We start from the raw sequence: 23,528 nt of genomic DNA, 5'->3' as shown, positions 1-23,528 counted from the left end.
CATTTGTCATTTGTTTGTTCATTCATTTGTCATTTGTTAATTGGTCATTTGGTCATTCATTTATCAGTTGTTGTTTGTTCGGTGTTTATTGTTCACTTGTTCATTCATTCGTCATTTGTTTGTTCGGTGTTTGTTTGTTCACTTGTTTATTCATTTGTCATTTGTTGTTTGTTCACTTGTTCATTCATTCGTCATTTGTTTGTTCGGTGTTTGTTTGTTCACTTGTTTATTCATTTGTCATTTGTTGTTTGTTCACTTGTTCATTCATTCGTCATTTGTTTGTTCAGTGTTTGTTTGTTCACTTGTTTATTCATTTGTCATTTGTTGTTTGTTTACTTCTTCATTCATTCGTCATTTGTTGTTTGTTCATTGTTTGTTTATTTGTTCATTCATTTGTCATTTGTTGTTTGCTTGTTTGTTTATTCATTCGTTCATCATTTGTTGTTTGTTCTTTTGTTCATTTGTTCATTCATTCGTCATATGTTGTTTGTTTATTGTTCATTCATTTATCATTTGTTGTTTGTTCAGTGTTTGTTTGTTCACTTGTTCATTCATTCGTCATTTGTTGTTTGTTCATTTGTTCATTCATTTGTCATTCGTTTATTGTTTGTTCATTCATTTCTCACTTGTTTATTCGTTTGTTCATTCATTCGTCATTTGTTGTTTGTTCATTGTTTGTTCGTTCATTTGTTTTATTGTTTCTTTCTTTAATCTATTCATTTTATTCTATTTTTACCAAAAATGCTTGTTTGTTCATTTGTTCATTTCTTTCTTTCTTTCTTTCTTTAATCTATTATAATCTAAATCTATCTGTTTTACAAAAATGCTTGTTTGTTCGTTTATTCATTGTTTGTTTGTTGTTCATTTGTTTGTTTCTCTTTTCTTTCTTTAATCGTTTCATTTTTTTGTTTTACAAAAACATGCTTGTTCATTTATTCGTTGTTTGTTCATTCATTTGCTCGTCCGTTTATTTGTTAATTCGTTCATTTCTTTATTTTTGGTACTTTCTTTCTTTCTTTCTTTCTTTCTTTCTTTCTTTCTTTCTTTCTTTCTTTCTTTCTTTCTTAAATCTACTTATTTTCATTCGGTTTTACAAAAAATGCTAGTTTGTTCCTTCATTTGTTTATTCATTCGTTCATTTGTTCTTCCTTCATTTCTTCAATCGATTTAGTTCATTCTGTTTTTTTATTCGTCCCTTTCTTTCTTTCTTTCTTTCTTTCTTTCTTTCTTTCTTTCTTTCTTTCTTTCTTTCTTTCTTTCTTTCTTTCTTTCTTTCTTTCTTTCTTTAATCTATTATAATCTAAATCTATCTGTTTTACAAAAATGCTTGTTTGTTCGTTTATTCATTGTTTGTTCGTTTATTCGTTTGTTTCTCTTTTCTTTCTTTAATCGTTTCTTTTTTTGTTTTACAAAAACATGCTTGTTCATTTATTCGTTGTTTGTTCATTCATTTGCTTGTCCGTTTATTTGTTAATTCATTCATTTCTTTATTTTTGGTACTTTCTTTCTTTCTTTCTTTCTTTCTTTCTTTCTTAAATCTACTTATTTTCATTCGGTTTTACAAAAAATGCTAGTTTGTTCCTTCATTTGTTTATTCATTCGTTCATTTGTTCTTCCTTCATTTCTTCAATCGATTTAGTTCATTCTGTTTTTTTATTCGTCCCTTTCTTTCTTTCTTTCTTTCTTTCTTTCTTTCTTTCTTTCTTTCTTTCTTTCTTTCTTTCTTTCTTTCTTTCTTTCTTTCTCTCTCTCTCTCTCTTACTTCCTTCCTATCTATCTATCTATCTATCTATCTATCTATCTATCTATCTATCTATCTATCTATCTATCTATCTATCTATCTATCTATCTATCTATCTATCCATCCAATCCATCCATCCATCCATCCATCCATCCATCCATCCATCCATCCATCCATCCATCCATCCATCCATCCATCCATCCATCCATCCATCCATCCATCCATCCATCCATCCATCCATCCATCCATCCATCCATCCACTTGTCCGTTGTGTCCTTAGACTTCTGCTTGTCTTATTTTCTCAGCCCGTCTCTTGTGAAAGTTTGTTGACACGGCTTCCCTCAACAGGCTGTCTTTAAGCTCAGCACACACACTCTGTCTGTTGTCTTTGTGCGACTTCCTATGTGCAAATAAACAGCATGTGAGAATGTGTAGGTGAGATGTGCCATGGCTAAACGTGAGCACAAACACCCGTACAAATGTACTTTCAAGCTGTGTGTGAATGCTTTGTGAAATCTCTTTATAGAGAGAGTAAGGTGTATTAAATAATGTCGGTCACACTGTTAGACTTTGCCGCAGTTATTTACTGCAGAAACACTAAGTAAAATACCACATTCATTCTTTACAGTTCAATACTGGAATATGCACTGCATTGTGGGCCATTTTAAAACTTTTACAGTAACTTAAAAAGAATTTTACCATAAAAAGAACTTACGGTAAGGCTATTTTACTGTAAAATTAAATTGCGGTAGGGAACTGCTACTGTAAAAAATATTTACAGGTAAGTTACTGTAATGGCGCAAATACATTAAATTGGTGGAGCACAAATAGAATCTTTTGGTAAGTTATAGATTTTTGGGGGATTCGATTCAATTTAATTTGAGTTGGTTTGCATTGTGCTTTTCCCCCCATCAATGGCACTGCACTGCATCCCCAGATAGCTGCTGTTAGTGTCGCTGCTGTTCATAATGTATTTGAACAAGCGATATTAAATGTCAATTTGAAAATGAAGTGCCATAAATTAAGATCGGAGTTATATAAACAAACACAAAAACAAACACATAAAGCATATAAGTATTTTTAACAAAATGCCGGGTGCATTAACACAGGAGGAGTGTGCTCTACAGGTGGTTTGTCAAGCCCACTCACCTGCATGGAGCACACTCATGCATCATACTGTTATGGGATGCATTGTGAGTATGCTTTACTAGAAAGGTCTTTAATCTAGTTTTGAACTGAGAGAGTGTGTGAACCTCGGACATTATCAGGAAAGCTATTCCAGAGTTTAGGAGCCATAAATGAGAAGGCTCTACCTCCTTCAGTAGACTTTGCTATTCTGCGTACTACCAGAAGTTTTGAGATCTTAAATAGCGGGTTGGATTGTAGGAAGACAGTATGTTGGTTAGTTATAAAGTAGCTATGATGTTTTAAAGTATTTATTTATAGGTTAGAACCAATATTTTATCATCAATACGGAACCCAACAGGCAGCCAGTGTAGGGAGGATAAAATAGGGGGTGATATGGTCATATTATCTTGACCTGTTCCAGCTTAATAAGCAGCAATACTTTTAAATAATTAGCATAGCTCCTGTTTATTATGTATATTTAAACACGAGATGCAAAAATGAAGTGCTATAAATGAGAATAGTAGTTATATAAACCGATATAGAAACAAACATGTAAAGCATGTGAGTGCTTGAGGCTATTCAAGAGTTTTGGAGCCATAAATGAGAAGGCTCGACCTCCTTTAGTAGACTTTGCTATTCTGGGTACTACCAGAAGCCCTGAGTTTTGAGATCTTAAAGAGGGGGTTGGATTGTAGGAAGACAGTATGTTGGTTAGTTAAAAAGTAGCTATGATGTTTAAAGTATTTATTTATAGGTTAGAACCAATATTTTATAATCAATACGGAACCTAACAGGCAGCCAGTGTAAGGAGGATAAAATAGGGGGTGATATGGTCATATTATCTTGACCTGTTCCAGCTTAATAAGCAGCTATACTTTTAAATAATTAGCATAGCTGCTGTTTATTGTGTATATTTAAACACGAGATGCAAAAATGAAGTGCTATAAATGAGAATAGTAGTTATATAAACCGATAAAGAAACAAACATGTAAAGCATATGAGTGCTTGAGGCTATTCAAGAGTTTTGGAGCCATAAATGAGAAGGCTCGACCTCCTTTAGTAGACTTTGCTATTCTGGGTACTACCAGAAGCCCTGAGTTTTGAGATCTTAAAGAGGGGGTTGGATTGTAGGAAGACAGTATGTTGGTTAGTTAAAAAAGAGCTATGATATTTAAAGTTTTTATTTATAGGTTAGAACCAATATTTTTTAATCAATACAGAACCCAACAGGCAGCCAGTGTAAGGAGGATATAATGGGGGGTGGTATGGTAATATTTCTTTTACCTGTTCCAGCTTAATAAGCAGCTATACTTTTAAATAATTAGCATAGCTGCTGTTTATTGTGTATATTTAAACACGAAATGCAAAAATGAAGTGCTATAAATGAGAATAGTAGTTATATAAACCGATATAGAAACAAACATGTAAAGCATATGAGTGCTTGAGGCTATTCCAGAGTTTTGGAGCCATAAATGAGAAGGCTCGACCTCCTTTAGTAGACTTAGCAATTCTGGGTACTACCAGAAACCCCAAGTTTAGAGATCTTAAAGAGGGGTTGGATTGTGGCAAGACTGAAGGATGGTTAGATAAACAGGTTAGAACCAATATTTTATAATCAATGTGGAACTTAACAGGCAGCCAGTGTAAGGAGGATAAAATCGGGGTGATATGGTCATATTTTCTTGACCTGTTTTAGCTTAATAAACAACTATACTTTTGCTAAACTTGTATGTTTCATATATTTTCATTTGTTTGTTTGTCTTTTTAATTTATCATGTGATTTAAAACAAACATTTAAGGGATAGTTCACCTAAAAATAAAAAATCTGTCATCTTTTTCCCTCACCCTTCACTTGTTCATTATTCCCAACTTCCCTCAGATGCACTCGAATATACCTTTTTTTTCTTCTGCGAGAAGGTGAACTGTACCATTATCATTCTCGCCACCCCCAGCGTTCATTATCCATAGCCCGCCTTCAATGCCAGGCCTATCTGATGATTATTAAAAGGATTATCAATGGCAGAGTTATAATTAGCGGTAATGGAAGGCGAGCAGTTGCCTCTGCCATAGTAATTATTGATGCAGATCAGAGGGGATTAAACTTCATAATGTAGAGATTGCTCTGAGGCAAAGTGACGCCGTGCTTTCTGATCTTCCCGAATTTTGCTGAGTTCTCAGAGAAACGTAGCAGAGAATTGCAAAAGCCTCTCTTAGTCTTTATCTCCACTTGACTATTTGAGCTTGCGAGATTTCGGGAGGCAGACAGCTTGTCTTCGGGCCAGCGACAAGCACGGCGAAACCACTCTCCGCCGGGCCCTTTCTCATCAGAGAGAATACTTGAATGGCAAATTACTTTACACTCAAATACGTTCCGCCAGGCCTATTGGCTGTGAGAAGATGTTTTGCCAGTTCCTGACCAGATGAGTGAAAAAAAAAGCTGTTGAGTTTATGACTGTGTTGTTGTTGTTTTGCTTCTTTTCTTTCAGCTGTTCGTTCATGTCTATTATTAATTTCAATGGATTTCCATATCACCAATCTGCACTGCCAAATTAAGCACTGATAATTCTTTCTTTCTTTCTTTCTTTCTTTCTTTCTTTCTTTCTTTCTTTCTTTCTTTCTTTCTTTCTTTTCTTTCTTTCTTTCTTTCTTAATTTTCAATAAAAAGTTTGTATTTTCTTTCTGTCAGCACCATTGTTTGTTTTTTCCATCCACCCGTCGATCCATACATTCACCCGTCTATCCATACATTCATCCATCCATCCATCCATCCATCCATCCATCCATCCATCCATCCATCCATCCATCCATCCATCCATCCATCTTATTTGGGTTTTCAAAGTGTCTTTCTTTCTATCTTTCTTTCTTTCTTTCTTTCTATCTTTCTTTCTTTCTTTCTTTCTTTCTTTTTTTCTTTCTTTCTTTCTTTCTTTCTTTCTTTCTTTCTTTCTTTCTTTCTTTTGTTTCATTTAAAACGTTTGTATTTTCTTTCTGTCAGCACCTTTGTTGTTCTATCCATACATCCATCCATCCATCCATCCATCTTATTTTGGTTTTCAAAAAGTTTGTTTGTTTGTTTGTTTGTTTCTTTGTTTCTTTCTTTCTTTCCTATGTTTAATTTAAAAAGTTTGTATTTTCTTTTTCTCAGCAGATTTGTTTCTTCTATCCATCCATAAATAAATTTGTTTATTTGTTTCCTTGTTACTTTCTTAAATCTATTAATTTATTATGTTCATTCATGCGTTGTTTATTTGATTGCTTGTTCTTTCTTTCTTTTTGTTCTTTCTTTGTTAAATCTATTCATTAATTTTTTTTACAAAAAATGCTTGTTCATTAGTTCGTTCATTCGTTCTTTTTTCTATTTATTTCATTCTGTTATGAAGTATTGTTTGCTTGATTTCTTTCCTTCTTTGTTTGTATCTTTACTTCTTTCTTTCTTTCTTTCTTAAATCTACTAATTTCATTCTGTTTTACAAAATATGCTTGTTCATTATTGCAACAACAGTTTGTTTGTCCGTTCGCTCATTTGCTTGTTCATTCATTCATTCGTTCACTTATTTATTCATTCATTAATTTGTTCTTTCTTTCTTTCTTTCTCTCTCTCTTTAATTAAAAAAAAGTTAGTTTCACAAAAAAATGTTTGTTGATGTGTTCATTATTTTTTCTTTCTTTCTTTCTTTCTTTCTTTCTTTCTTTCTTTCTTTCTTTCTTTCTTTCTTTCTTTCTTTCTTTCTTTCTTTCGCGACAATCACGGTGAAAGCACTCACCATCAGACCCTTTCTAATCAGAAAGGATACTTGAATGTCAAATTACTTTACACTCAAATACGTTCCACCGGGTCTATTGGCTGTGAGGTGATGTGTTGCCAGTTCCTGACCAGATTAGTGAAAAAAAAGCTGTCGAGTTTTTGTACCTGTTGTTGTTTTGCTTCTTTTTTTTCAGCTGTTCGGTCATGTCTATTATCAATTTCAATGGATTGCCATATCACCAATCCGCACTGCTAAAATAAATCCTCAGATTTTAACAATCAAATCATTCTTGTTGCTTTATGCTACTTTTTTGTGTGTCTGTGTGCAGAAATAAGGCATTCAAAGAGTGCGGCGTGTGACATTGTTGAGATCTCTTTTGAAGGAGACACGTGTGAGTGTTTTTTTCTCATATGAGAATAAGAAATACCAAGTGTGCCATTTCTTCACCAAACACAATTGCAAAATAATGTTTTCAAATAACTTTTCCAAGCGTTCCCTTTGAATGGCATTGGTCAAACAAAAAGGGAGTCACAATATTCAAACTCACGCCACTGGATGAATCAGTGTTGCTGTGTTCATCCTTTCATTATTTTATTTTATGTTATATCTACAAATATCATGAAGTTTCAAAGAGTTACAAACATTACTTTGATTTAGTGGATAAAGTAAAAAATCTATTAATCAATCATTGTACATGTGAACTGCATTTTAAAGAGATTTTTCCAACCCTGGCTCATTATTGATATGTACTCCTGTATACACTTCTGTAGAGCGACAAATACATCCCATCCATACGTTTTTTGCAGCTTTTGTTTTCGCGAATCCACCAGAGGCCACTGTGTACGCTTTTCAGATCTCAAATTTCTCTCGCGTGTGCCATTCGTGCCTGCTCTTCACGTGTAAATCCACCAGAGGCCACTGTGTATGCTTTTCAGATCTCAAATATCTCTTGTGAGTGCCATTCATGTCTGCTGTGCTTGCATAAATCACACTTTTTTTCCTCAAATTTCTCTTGCGTGTGCCATCCGCGCCTGCTCTTCTTGTGTAAATCCACCAGAGGCCGCTGTCAACTGACGGACCGACTGACTGACCGATCACGGTCAACTCCTCTCTGCGCCTCAAGTCCACCAACATACGTGTCAAGCCAATGGGCAAACTGGTAACACTGGAAAAGCTGTCCACGCAAAGAAAAATGATCAGCTGGTAGCGCAAACAGAAACAGAAGCCATTGGCAGTGTCATACTGCCTTTCGTTTCAAAGATGAAATGCCGGCATATGTATCTCTGTCTACATAATTCAGACAGATATTATGTAGTGATAAAAACTACATAATAAAACGACGCGACACTAGTGTGTCCACAAACCAGGAGAATGAAAATAAAGGAAGTTCCATTTTTAAATACACAGCCGAGACATTACATCATAATAATATATACATATAATAACAAGCCGCGGTTAACGCGAACTCAAACAAAGCTTGTCGTTGTCTTGATGTACAGCCACAAAGCCAAAAAGAAGAACAGAATCTGTCATGTGTCCTGTTGTTGTTCACGGGGCCGTCTAAAAGTGCAAGTGGTTTCCTAAAACCTAAACATGAACAAACTTCAACAAATGTTTAATTATTATCATCACTTTTTTCACTAATATCGGAGTGAAGGAATTACTTTAACAAGATGTTAACGTTACATGTGCTGGTGAAGAATAACGATGAGAGGTTTGTCTTGACTGTACATGTTTCATATCGTTTATGAACCCAAATAAGCCTAAATGGATGTTTTGGGTACTTTTTTGTAATTAGTAACATTTCAGAGAATGACGTCAACTGAAGGCTTCTGCCATACACATGGCATGGCCATTCATTCATTCATTTTCATCCACTTTTCCGGGGATGGGTCGTGGGGGCAACAGTCTTAGAAGAGAACCCCTGACTTCCCTATCACCAGACACTTCCTGCAGCTCCTCCGGGGGATCCCGAGGCGTTCCCAGGAGACATAATCCTTCCTGCATGTCCTGGGTCTTCCCCGAGGCCTCCTCCTAGTGGGACATGCCAGGAACACCTTCCTAGGTAAGAGGAGGTATCCAGAAGGCATCTTAAACAGATGCCAGAGCCACCTCAGCTGACTTCTCTTGATGTGGAGGAGCAGCGACTCTACTCTGAGCTCCTCCCGGGTGACAGAGCTCCTCAACCTATCTATAAGGGTGCGTCCTGCCACCCTGTGAAGGAATTCGCCACTTGTATTCGAGATCTTGTCCTTTCGGTCATAACCCAAAGCTCAAAACCATAGGTGAGAGGCAGTTCATGGTCCTCCTTGATGAACAGCCACCTTATCGTGGTGGAGGCGTTTGAGTACCTGAGTGATCCTAAAATCTATGTTGTCGGGGGCTAATGCCCCTGGTCTCCCAAGGCAAAAAGGTCTTAGGTGACAGGTCAGGCTAAGTGCGGTTCAAAATCCCTTATAATAACATCGAGGGGCCTCACCCTGGAGCCAGGCCTGGGGTTGGGGCTCATATGTGAGCGTCTGGTGGCCGGGTTTTTTCCCACGGAACCCGGCCTGGCTTAGTACGAAGAAGCGATGTGAGACTATCTTCCTGCAGGCCCACCACCTGCAGGGGGTGCTGTAAGGGGCCGATGCATTGTGAAACGGGTGTATAGCGCGTTTACAATGTAGATTGTGTCAAAGCAGCTTCACATAAAAGGTCATAGTAAATTGGAACAGTGTAGTTCAGTTTTCAGTGTAGTTTAGCTCAGTTCAGTGTGGTTTAAAAATCACTACTGAGAGTCCAAACACTGAAGAGCAAATCTATCGATGTGCAGCTCTACAGATCCCAAACCATGCAAGCCAGTGGCGACAGCAGAGAGGGAAAAAAACCACTAATTGGCGAAAGTGAAGAGAAACAAGACTCAGTTGGGCACGACCATTTTAATTTCTCCGCTGGCCAAACGTCTTGTGCAGAGCTGCAGTCTCAGCGGCAGAGACTGGAAGCTGGCCTCAGCGAAGACTCGTCTGTCCCTGGAGCGTCACAGGAATCAGTCTCATGTTCTCCACTCCTCCATGACCACCACAGTAGCTGCTCAGGATACGGCCTGGTCCAGGATATGGAAACCTTGGGATCATCTGTATCATAGGTATCATCTGTATCTATTTGTATCATATGGCAGTGGAAAGGTGACCCGCACCAAACCATTCCATACCGTACTGTACCACTACTGTAGAAACGAGGCATCATTAACTTTAAGGTTCACTTTTGTATCTTTAAGGTACTATAAGGTCCACATTAGTACTTTTTAGGCATTAATATGTACCTTTTAAGGACCTGTTTGGAACATAAATATACTATTTGAAAAGGTACCGCCCCAGTGACAGATTTTGTACCTGTGTTCCAGCATTCCACAATATATATATATATTGTGTTCAAAAGAAGAAAGAAATTCAACTAGGTTTTGAACAAGTAAAGGCTGCGTAAATGACAACAAAATTGTCATTTTTGGGTGAACTATACCTTTAATTTATGTTTAAATCACCTAATAAATAAGCAAAAGCATATGAAAAATAAAACTTAAAAAGTATATTTGCTTATTAAGCTTGGAACATAAAAGAAACCCTCCCAAAATATGTATAACTTCACTAAAAAGTCTCTATTTGTGCTCAGGAGAGATAAGTGATGTATTAAATTCATCTTATTTCTTTGTATAAAGCGATTTCACAAAGCTCACTGCGGCTTACGCTCAACAATATGGCCTCTCTTCTCTGCGGTCTCTCGACTGACAGGATGAGTATTTGTAGATTTGGGCCAGTGGTCAAGCAAAGCTTATTTTAAATACATGGAGGGCACGAAGGAACATCTGTTTCTATCAGCGGCGTCTAACTGCATTCTAGGGCCTGTCTGTGTTATTCATACAATATTTAGATGACATGCCCAAGCGTAGATCTGCCACGGAGGCCTGTGTGCACGTGGGTCTGTGAGCTATGGTGGGGCTGTATATCTAGTATCTGATTTCTTGTGCGTCAGAGTGATGGACGTAGGGCGTCTCACTCGCTCAGACTGATGGTGGCACGGTGAGTGTATTCACAGGCAGTCCGTCTCTATTGCAGCCTTGTCATATAGAGTGGAAGAGATATTTTTGCTCTCAAGTGCTTTCTTGCATGAGAAATGCTGCCGGTTCATCAGCGATAATGTTTTATTAAGGATTCCCGGAAAGGTGCTTTATTGATTGTACACAATGTCTCGCATGCAGACGATTACCTGAAATTTGATGTAGGGATGCAACCATTGTACATTTTGGTTGTGTAGTCTGAGGAATAATCACGGTTATCAAGATTGTTATGCATTTATTAATTTCAAAACACTACTAGTTTAGAAAATCACATGACAGCTCCTTATATTTTAAAGTGTTACTAATTGCTGCTCAGTAACCAATTAATACAGCACAAAATAATAATAATAATAAAAAATTATAAAAAAAACCTCTTCTCTTTGGACTTAAAAATAAGTGGAAAAACATTTTAGGCATTTAAACATAAGTAATCATTTTCCATGGAAAATAAATAACAGAACAATTAATAAATAAGTAATTAAAAATAAGAATGCATAAAAAATAGTATTTGTCTACTGTAAATCTAAGTTACATACACTACCTGAGTGGAGTCTTGTCGCCTATCCAAGTTTTAGGAACAACAATTAATAATTTGACTTCTAGTTGATCATTTGGTATCAGAAGTGGCTTATATGAAAGGCAAAGGCCTCTAGATTATGCTTATATTACCAAAATTAAAATATGCTCATGCCTTTATTTTTTATTCTTTAATTAGGACAGTAAGGTCTGACTTTGCTTAGACCAACATCTTGTCACTTAACAGAAATAATGTAAAATATAAAGTGATAGTGCAGTGGAAATGAAATTAATATTGTTTAAGACTCCATCGTGGGCTTGGAGGACTGCATCCACATCTCTGCAATGACTCAAATAACTTAATAATAAAGTCATCTGGAATGGCTAAGAAAGCGTTCTTGCAGGACTTCCAGAGTTCATCAAGATTCTTTGGATTCATCTTCAATGCCTCCTCCTTCATCTTACCCCAGACATGCTCAATAATGTTTACATCTGGTGACTGGGCTGGCCTATCCTGGAGCACCTTGACCTTCTTTGCTTTCAGGAACTTTGATGTGGAGGCTGAAGTATGAGAAGGAGCGCTATCCTGCTGAAGAATTTGCCCTCTCCTGTGGTTTGTAATGTAATAGGCAGCACAAATGTCTTGATACCTCAGGCTGTTGATGTTGCCATCCACTCTGCAGATCTCTCGCACGCCCCCATACTGAATATAACCCCAAACCATGATTTTTCCTTCACCAAACTTGACTGATTTCTCTGAGAATCTTGGCTCCAGGCGGGTTCCAATAAGACTTCTCCAGTATTTGTGATGATTGGGATGCAGTTCAACAGATGATTCATCTGAAAAATCGACCTTCTGCCACTCTTCCAAATGACCAACTAAAAGTCAAGTTATTATTTGTTGCTCGTATAACTGGGATCGACGACAAGACTTTTGGCAGGTAGTGTAAATATTTCCCTTTTAAAGGGAACAAATGTAGTCAAAGGCTGCTGAAGCTCTGTCTGAAAGGCACTTTTTATCAACTTTATTACAAAATTGTTTGGTATTTTCCTTTTGTATTTTTTTTCTTTGGAGTAGAAATGTGTATATTCCATACAATGTATGAAGGTGATAGGTCCAGTTGTTCTCAGGTGACTCGCAGTGCGCTCATAACATTTTTCATCTACAATGTAAAACCCAAAAAGTTAAGGCAACTCAAACCATTTGAGGAAACCGATTGCAACAAACCATTTGAGTTAAAAAAACTAATCTATATGAGTACTGTGAACTTATTCCATTTAAGTTGAGGTAATGAAGTATTTACTGATTACCTTCAACACTGAGTTCAAAACTCTTTTCAAATGAGTAGACTTAACTTTCAGTAAAATTTGAGTTAGCTACACTCATTTCATTTGATAAAGTTGACTGTTGGGTTTTACAGTGTAGGTGCGTCTGGAAAGCGTTTTCAAATTCATCATGTGAACGCAAGCCGCGTGCCTTTATTGGAAATAATGAACTTATGCACGCAAAAAATGCAATATGTGAACAGCCCTTAGTTAATAGCCTCAGCCATAGTTAATTCAGTGTGCGTGCATATTAGCCTTGTTTTCATTAATGCTCAGTCAACACTGTACATCATCTTATTTATCTTCTTAAATTTTAACACTGTTTTCAAGATGTCACACTTAGCTGATGATTGATTATAAAGCTTGTTTGGGATGCTGTCCCGGGAGAGAGCCCTGAGCTCATAAGATCCTCGAGCCCGGGGCTCCCTCCCGTTGCAATGTGAGAGGGGAGTTTGAGCACAGGTAGAATTCGATAACTCACCTGCTGTAACTCCTCTACATTGCTCTTAAGAGACAGCTACTTGCTAAGTGCATGTCTATGGTGCTGATTTAGATTAGTCAGTTAACTTAAGTTGCATGTTTTTGGACGGTGGGAGGAAACCTACACAAAACTGGGCATGAACGTGCAAACTCCACACAGAAACATCTGCTGGTTTGTTAATGACCAGAACCAATGACGTTCTTGCTGTGAGGCAACAGTGCTAACCACTGGGCCACCATGCCACCCTTCTAGAAAAGGAGGAGGAGTAGGGGTGGAAGGGGGATTCTTCAAAACGAAGATGTCTGTGGCATGAAACCTAGGGTACTTATATAGTGGCCTAGGAATCACCCGATTGGTGAATAATAAACTGGATAATGCGGGACCAGCCGCAAGCAATCATAAGCATGTGATCCTTTCGAAATTAGTTTATAAATAAACTTCACTTAGTGTTACCTTAACACTTTGTAGAGCGGCATCACACACTGTAAAATAATGCTGGGCTCCACACAATTTCTTCATGCTGTCTCAACACAAATCAATCAAGTTAACATAATTCATTTATTCATTTTCCTTTGGCTTAATCCCTTTATTCATCAGGGGTCCCCACAGCGGAATGAACCGCCAACTTATTCTACATAGGTTTTACACAGCGGATGCCCTTCCAGCTGCAATTCAGTACTGGGAAACACCCATAGACACTCATTCACACACATACACTACAGCCATTTTAGTTTATTCAATTCACCTATAGCGCATGTCTTTGGACTGTGAGGGGAAACAGGAGCACCCGGAGGAAACTCACACCAACACGTGGAGAACATGCAAACTCCACACAGAAATGCTAACTGGCTCTGCCGGGACTCGAATCAGTGATCTTCTTGCTGTGAGGCGACAATGCTAACCACCGAGCCACTGTGTTGCCAGTTAACGTGATTGTTTTTGCAAATTTAAGTGTATTGAACATAAAACTATTTAGTTGTCCCCCCAAAAAACCTCCTCAACAATTTGATTCAGCTCATTTTAAATAAGCAGTTTGAACAACCAGCAAGTGTACATGCAGGATTTTACTTTGTGTCTAAGCGTAGTCTGGCGGATATATTTTAGAGTTTATAAAAGCATGGTTGTTTTTATAACAACTGTTGATTATTTTACAATGATTAGTTGGGAAATGCATCTATCATCATTGATTTATGCCAAAATGTCACAAGCAGCAAGCAAATATTCACCCATCTGATCCATCTCGGCTAGCTATTCTGAGGTTCAGTGACACCTCTTCCTCTTTCAGAGCTAATCTGAATAACATCAGGCCTAGTGTGGTTGGAAAAGAGCGAAACAACACTCAAAATAACCCACTTTCCCCAAACACAGTTTCATATTCAGTAATTTTGTTCCTTTTTGTTTGTACTGGATGTTGTGGGAACACATACTATGCGTGTTTGTCTATTCCGGGTTTGTTTTGTTTTTTTCTCATTGGTTTTCTATTTCGCTTGCTTACTCGACTATTGTTTTTAAAGACCCCCACCCTTCATTCATTCAAAGCCGTCGCTTGTTTTTGACAGACTTCTGTCTTCCGTCATCCCTGTTGCTGTAGCTCTGCTCCCTAAAAACAAAGCTGCTGCTTGCTAAACAAACCCCTGTATGTCTGCTCGTGTGCTTGCGGAACGCGGCGCATGTGGAGGCCTGCTTGATATCGTCCCAGTAGTCCACGTTCGCTGCTGTTGGGCTGCCGAGTTACAAGATGAGACAGAGAAAGCATGCACCTGCTGGCAAAACACTTGCATGTGTTTTTATTTTGTCCACTGCAAGGTTGTTATAGTTAACGAAAACGAACGATAAAACTAAAACTAGCATTGAAAAATCATTTTTCGATGACTGAAATAAAAATTAAAATGAGAGTTTTTTTTTTTAAACTAGAACTGAAACTGTATCCCTACTAAAAAAAAAGCTCAAATCAGCATAGGCTGCTTGGCTGGATTTAACTTATCAACCAGCCTGGTTTTAGAGGTTTTTTTTGGCCATTTCTAGGCATTTCTAGGTTTTCCAGGCCAAAACTCCTCTAAAACCAGGCTGGTTGACCAGCTAAAACCAGCCAACCAGCTTAGACTGGGTTAAGTGTACTTTTTTTGCTTTCATTTTTGCCATAATAAATAAATAAATAAATATATATATATATATTTGTAGAGCAACTCATGCTCTGTTGTCATTAATATTTTAATAAACTTTAATAGTTAAAACTGTCCAAGATATGAACAGTAGCAAGTGATGCATCAAAAGTTTGATTTAAAATTTAAAATCTTGAATGGTTATAAAATCCTTACAATCATTAAAATAATTTATAAAAATAACAAAAATAATTAGTTTAAAAATATTGAATGATATTAATGATATGACAATTCAGTGTTTACCTAATTTTAGATAATTTTGCATTGACTTGAAGCTTTACTATGAATCTGTCTGCCTATGGCAAAATAAGAAAGCTGCTAAAACAACTAAAACACAAAAAAATAATAATATCATTATAATCATTACCTTTAAGTTATCAGAACCTTTTTGGCGTGCCTATGTCACATTTCGAATAATCAAAGTATAGTTTGATATATATAAATAAACATTTTTTTTCTTTTTTTTTTTCTTTAAATATTTGTTTTTCTTTCATGTATTGTTGTTTTTTCCTTATCCCTTGTATCATTTGTGTTACTAGATGTACAATGAATATGTATAATTTGTATTCAGGTCCCACAATATCAGCACAAATTAATGTTTTATGTATTCCCTGATACTTATGTTAATAGGGTATATGCTGAAGCATGCTAACAGGACTTTTAATTTGCCAGTAATCTGGGTTAAGCGCTTCCGGTGAACTGTATGCAATTGCAAAATCAACGCGATTAAGGTCTCTTTTCTTTAAAAATCAGCTATCTCCACTGGCTGAGTAATATCTGATATAAAGTGGGTCTCAGATTGTACAAGAAGCACTGCATTAAATTAAATTTTTCCCCGGCATGTCTTTATAATATGAGCATTTATTTTACCCCAGTATATTCAATGGAGCTTCTGAACTAGCCTGCCGATTCTGACAGGCATGTGCGAGTAAATGGCCTTTTGTCTCGTTTTACGCTTGAGTAACTGAATGAAAGCCAAAGTCTATTTAACGGATTGTATTTTAATTACATTACAACATCGATGCTGTAAAAGGAATCGTATAAAATGGAAAAAACTCACCATAACAGGTCACCGGAAATTTATCAATATGGGAACAACACTAGCTCGGCATATACCAAAGAGCTTAGAATGACCAAGAAGCGACAGTCAATAGAACGTTCCATTGCAACAGCAGCGCCCTGCAACAGCCCTGTGATTCTGCCATTTTGGAGTGAAAGTGATCGGCCGTCCATTGGATCTTATTTTTAATTAACTTTCCTTTAAATAACTTTCCTCCTTTCCCCACTGCTGTTGCTATTTCTAGCAAATAATTATAGGTCACCACTTGCTTTTGTTCACATCTTGGACAGATATACCAATTACAATTTTTTTAAAATATTAATGACAACAGAACATGAGTTGCTCTACAAATATACGTTTTATTATCGCAAAAATAAAAGCAAAAAAGCGCACTTACTAAAAAATACAGATGTTTTTTAGATTTAGCCCGCTACACAATTCACACGTTACTGTCTGGCTAGTTTCTGTTCTATACATACGCTAAAAGGGCAATAATAGTCCAACGTGACCATTATCACCAATAAAGCCCAGAGAAATCAGTATATTGTAAACCGATAGGTTTAAATATTCCTTTCCAGTTATCAAAGAAATAATTCTGTGACTTCATTATAGTTTTTTTAACTATTAAATTGTTTTAAATTCTAAATTAAACAAAATACATCAGTGTTAAACCTATGACTGGTGGAAAAACATATTCTGTAATTGTGTATCCGGGTCTCCACTTTGCCATGGCCTCATGCCATGCACATGCCATGCCATGGGTTTTAATAAACTTATCCTTCAGGTTTTTCCAAACCTTTTCACGAAAACTTTCTCCTTTCCCAATGGTGTAGCAATTTCTAGCCAATAATTATTTATCATCTTGATATCTCTCTGATCACAGGTAATAAAGATGTGTGTACAGTCGTACAGTTTCAGATATTCAACTCAAATCAGTTTCGGCGCCGCGCGCACTGTTCGCTCGAAAACTGTTGAAAAGGCCGTGCGCACCGCCAGCCGAAATCATGCCGCGCGCACCCAAAGCGAACATCCGCAAACTCCACGATGACGTCACATTCGCCGCGCGCACTCAAGCGCACAAGCGGACGCTTCGAGTATAACCAGGCTTAATCCTGCTGCCATTGGCTAGATCAAGCCGGTCCTCCTTGACTGGGCATGACATCAGCACGGTGACAACACAAAATACGACACTTAAAAGTATTCATTTAACACATTTATGGCCAATAATGGGTTTTATTTCTGTATTAGTCATCGCAAACGCCAACGAATCGTTCCTTTTAACCGGATCTTCTAAGTGAATCGGTTGAACTAATTCACCAAATCGAACTGAATCATTTGAATTGAATCGCGTCTCCAGTAACGTTGAGCACGTATTCACAAACAGCTTACTTTTTATACGCCTTTTAGCCCCCCTCTGACTCGAAATAAACTAATATATACTGAGTTATTAGGTTATTAGAACAATAGACTAAGGTCAGATTTAAGAAGTGAACCATGCGTGATTCAGTAAACCGAACACAAACAGTAGTACATGAGAGCCTGCTGTGACTGAACTAAACTTGAACAACTGCAGCGTGGGTAAATCGAGACCTTAAATGAGTGGATCTGGCGAAACGTAAGTTTATTTCACAACAGAAAGTCTTAATGGAATTTAAATAAGTGAATCATGCTTCAGAACTTGTTGTAAGAACTTTTCAGATCATGGAGATGTTTTAACTGACTGAAATTATGATTGCTGACTACATAATTTTGATATGTTGAGTACAAACTTGGGAAGATTGTCACAAAAGAACTTATCTAACCTCAGAAGCAGCCTTGCACAGGTATTTTAATTAAGGCTGATATCTTGTGGAATGATGTATTTGAACTTAATGATTGGTAAATGGTAGTGGTGTCTCTTGTGTCAAAAAATGTAGCCTATCTTTGGTTAAGTTTTCATTATACAATATTTATTCTGATGATTTTGAATCTTGCATCTGACAAATATCCAAAATTTACAAAAAACCACAAACAAACAAATGCTGAAACTAATAAAAACTAAACTAAAAGCAATTTAAAAATATAAAAACGAGTAAATCTACCTATATAAACGAATTAGAAACTAACTGAATACGAAAACAAATAGTCAAAACTAAAACTAACGAAAAATCTAAAACTATTATAACCTTGTTCCACTGCATCTTATATTCACCATACCTGTTGTAAACCATTAGGGGATGCTGCGGTCTCTCCGGGAATGTTATATTAGCTTGTCTAAAGTGAGCGACGAAGCCGCTGATGACCCTGCTCATTTGCTCTAAATGCCTGGATTGCAGGAACATTAGGAATTGTTCACATGCGAAGGCTGTTGTCTATTGCTGGCAGGCTATTATGATAAGCAGACGTAATGGGTGTTGTAATTTTTCATCAAACTGTTCCAATACTGGTGGCTTATGAAGCCGGTCACGCAAAAAGCAGATGCACCATAATGATGCTTCTATAATAACTTAAGAGAATGGTCTCATTTTCCTGTTCGTTTTTCTTTTCTAAGTGATACGGCAGCATCGCTGAATCTCTCTCTTCTCCCAAACATAACTTATTTAGAAATAAAACCAAGTGGCATTAATAACGCGTTAAGAGGGATGGAAATTTGTCTTGGAAATGTTTGAAGGATTGCTGCCAGGAGAGCTGGGAATTAAAATGGCCTCTGGTGCGGCACCATCGGACAGAGAGAGAGAGAGAGAGGGGCGAGAGGAATATTTCAAATAAGAATAATGTCATCATTGAACAATTTTCAACCCTATGAGGCCATAACACACTCACACACACACACACACAGATCTCCTAGGCCTTCAAATGACACAATATAAATGCTCTGTCCCTCACGCCCGGCAGATGATGTCTGATATTCCATCCTTGTCGTTTTATTAAAGATTTAAACAGTTTTGCATCTCAAACAAATACTCGCTGGCCGATTTCCCTGACACCGGCAGCCTCTTTTCGTCACCGCACAACCTGGGAACGGAAACGGGGAGGGGGAGGAGAGTGGGGGCGCGGTGCTATATTATATTTCCAAGTGTGTATTTAATAAATGTAAAGAATACATTATTTTATATTATCAGTGCTAAAGGGCCCCAGTGTTAGATTTAGAGGAATATGACTCCTGTCAGATGAATGGGAAGATGGGAATGAAGCGGATGCGGTGATGAGCGGGAGAAGCCGAATCTCATGACATTACCATTATGAGTCCTGCGACTATTAGCATGCGCCGAGGCTGTTCCTCACAATGTGATCTCTCCTTATTAGTATTAATAATAATGAGAATATTCCGCTTTAATATATCTGTATGTTCAAGCTCATATTAACTGCTTTTGTGAGGGAATGAAAAGATGACTTCTAATGACATCCATGCTTTTATTTCTCTGCCTTTCATCTGGAGTCTTTCGGCGACGACTTTATCGCTCTTGTCATTGTTTTATCAGGCGCCTTCGCCTCATTTCATCTCTCCGTCTGCTACTTTCTTTCTCTCTCGGTTCGCTCTAAATCGCTTACATTTACGACACGCGTCTCTGTGTTTGTTAGAAATATTGGTAGTTATACGTTATTCCCAGTTGTCGTGCGTCTTTCATTCCCCCTCCCTGCGCTCAGATGGCGTTATCAATATCCACCGGTCTGACACCGCCTATGCCGTATCAATAAACATTTTACAAAGTCCGATTTTGCTGCATCTGAATTATTTATCACGTGTGATAAGGCTCTATATTTTGTCGAAACCCAACCCTAAGTGGCGGATCTGGTTGCTTGTATGTTTGCCTTGGATCTTTAAAAGCAGTATCAAGACGGGGCTGAGATCGACCAATTTGGCCTGCTCTGGGAAGATGATGGTGGAGGGCTGTCAGACCCAGCGACTCCCCCAAAACTGGCAGTGACGTTCTGGGTTTGTCTCAAACTCAAAGGGCTGTCGCCCTATTGGAGGCGTCAGGCTGCAGTTCCACGCGGCCCGCTGCTGCACCGAGGAATGTGCCATCCGCAATGACTGATCCTGTCAACCCATCCGCGATCCCTTTCTGCAGGCTGACAAACACGGAGGTCACAGCCGACAAACAGATCCTGAATTTTTAATATCTACACCTTTAAGGGATTGCCTCGCTCAGGTGCAATGGCCGGCGACCATTCTAATGGTGATGATCATTATAAGGAACAGTGTGTGAGTGACTGTTGGTCCAATTTTCCAATCGGCGATAAACAATAAACATCTCGAGACTCTAGTATAAACACGATTAAAGACTTGGCTCTCATAACTCCGGCTTGTCCCAGATTGTGGAGAGAACACTTTGCAGATAGGGCATGATTGCAGAAGCTGGGCTTTTGTTCGAGGAAATCGAGGACGATCTTAGCATGGCGGAAAAAACTGTTGAATACATTAGTGCTGAATGCTGGAGGGGGCCGCTCTTCAGCGCTACAGCTTAAGTGCTACTGTTGCAAACCCAATCACTTTGGCACACAGTTGGAGGGCCACTGCGGCGGTTTTTGAGACTAGCATTCAGTCAACACTTTTCAAATATTCCCCATTCTTTTAAACACTGCACATAATACTTTTTTTGGATGTATTTTGCTTGTTCCGATTTAGGTCTGAAACTTTTTTGGCCGCTTAAAAGCAAAGTTTGCACAGTCTTAGTGGATTTTTTTTTTTTTTGCTTATTTTGCGTTTTATTTTATATGAGTTTAATTTCTTTGATCTTTATTAAGGGAGGTGTCACAATCACCAGTGATCCAGCCTGGTCAGATGGCTGAAGAACTACAAATCTGTCACTTTAAAGAACTACAAATGCCATTATGCACTTTGTTTACACACCTGGCCCAGATTCCCCTTGATTAAGTGCTTAAGTGCGACTGTTGCACACCCAATCACTTTGGGACACAGTTGGAGGGCCACTGCAGCAGTTTTTGAGACTAGCATTCAGTCAACACTTTTCAAGTATTCCTCATTCTTTTAAACACTGCACATAATACTTTTCTTTGACTTATGTTCCTTGTTCCGCTCTAGGTTAGAAACTTTTTTGGCCACTTAAATGCAAAGTTTGCACAGTCTTAGTGGATTTGTTTTGCGTTTTATTTTATATGAGTTTAATTTATTTGATCTTTATTAAGGGAGGTGTCACAATCACCAGAGATCCAACCTGTTCAGATCGCCAAAGAACTACAAATCTGCCACTTTAAAGAACTACAAATGCCATTATGCACTTCATTCACACACCTGGCCCAGATTCCCCTTGATTAAGTGCTTAAGTGCTACTGTTGCACACCCAATCACTTTGGGACACAGTTGGAGGGCCACAGCAATGGTTTTTGAGACTAGCATTCAGTCAACACTTTTCAAGTATTCCTCATTCTTTTAAACACTGCACATAATACTTTTCTTTGACTTATGTTGCTTGTTCCGCTCTAGGTTTAAAACTTTTTTGGCCACCTAATAGCAAAGTTCGCACAGTCTTAGTGGATTTTTTTTGCTTTATTTGACATTTTATTTTATATAAGTTTAATTTATTTGATTTTTTTATTAAGGGAGGTGTCACAATCACCAGAGATCCAACTTGTTCAGATTGCTGAAGAACTACAAATCTGCCACTTTAATGAACTACAAATGCCATTATGCACTTCATTCACACACCTGGCCCAGATTCCCCTTGATTAAGTGCTTAAGTGCGACTGTTGCACATCCAATCACTTTGGGACACAGTTGGAGGGCCACTGCAGCAGTTTTTGAGACTAGCATTCAGTCACCACTTTTTAAATATTCCCCATTCTTTTAAACACTGCACATAATACTTCTTTGGACGTATTTTGCTTGTTCCAATTTAGGTCTGAAACTGTCTGTACCGCACTTCAATAATGCGACTATAATCGACATACTCCACATGTCTTAATTCGATTTCTGTTTGGTTCGATTATGATCTTAATCAGATTAATTCAATAAAAAAAAATCGCTGTTTACATGGTAGACTCTTAATCAGAGTATTGTTTTAAATCAAATTAAAATCAGATTGTTGGTGCCCATGTAAACGTACTCACTGAGTGTGTTAACATGGACACCAATAATTCACCAAAAACACATGGCTGTTTGACAATCTCAGCACCTACCGAGTCAGTGCAGACCACAGACACCTGCATCGTGAAATGCCGATTTTTTTTTTCATCCATTCAGCATGCGGTATGAACTTCCATTAAAACTACACTCTTCCAGCAGTTCATAGTTGCATCCAATATCTCGTTTGTCACGGGGGCATGCATGAAATGTTTCCGAATAAAAGTAAAAGTGCCAAACTGGAGTTAAAGTCGACAAATTAAAAATGAAGCACCCGAAATTACATGAAACTGGAAATGTGGATAGCGTGGTAACGCAATGACATTAATCGAGTTATGTGCTTTAACATGTAAAACGGGATCATGAAAGAAACATTCAAAAAGCAACTCATGTAAACGCCTTAATCTTATTATTGTCTTAATTAGATTAAGGCAAATAATTCGATTACTGATGTCCATATATATGTAGTCACTGTTTGCTTCACAAAACAATCATGTATTGAAACGTAAAATATTTAAACCCTCTCAATTTGAGTACGAAAGAATCCTTTCATTTGCCTTATTACTCAAATAATATCAGTTTCAACCATTTCACATGGAGTTTCAAAATAAAAGCGCAATTTTGCCATCTAGCTGGTGCTACGTATAAGAAAATATTTTCCTAAACAATGACAATGATTACACCAGTTGCGAGAGACCGCTGCAGCCTTTAGAACGCAAAATAAATAGCTTCTCCTCAAAAGCAGTTGATTTGATGTCGATTTGAAGGCGAAGTGATTGTCTGAAAAACATACAATTTTCACAAGCTCTGCGTTTTTTTTTTTACAGGCAAGAAAAGGGGACAAAGGGGCCCGACGCCCAGCCGGCAATTGGGCAATAAAGAGTCAAGTAGTTGTTGTCAAGGCTCGCTCGTCCTCTTTGTGTTCGAAACACAAGTGGAGAGCGCATCATGAACTTCTCATCGGAGTTAGGAGTGTGTGTGTTGTTTGGCAGCGGAGGCAGCTAGTGTTCATTAGCACTGCTAGAATGCCTTGAGGCATGTTGAGGAGGGGAGGCCGAGGGGAGGGGGTGGGGGGGTCGGTTTGTATGGAAATTGACCAGTGTGCTGTAACTGTTCGCCTGGCGCAAGTCTTTGAAGTGGAGCTGTTCAACACTGCCGCTGTCTTTGTTCTTGGTAATTGCCTAAATGATCTCAGTGGAGTGCGGGGG

This window comes from Danio aesculapii, chromosome 7 (genome assembly GCF_903798145.1).
Source record: "Danio aesculapii chromosome 7, fDanAes4.1, whole genome shotgun sequence".
Lineage (NCBI taxonomy): Eukaryota > Metazoa > Chordata > Actinopteri > Cypriniformes > Danionidae > Danio > Danio aesculapii.
The sequence above is the reverse complement of the archived record's forward strand: the minus strand, read 5'-3'. Positions refer to the sequence as shown.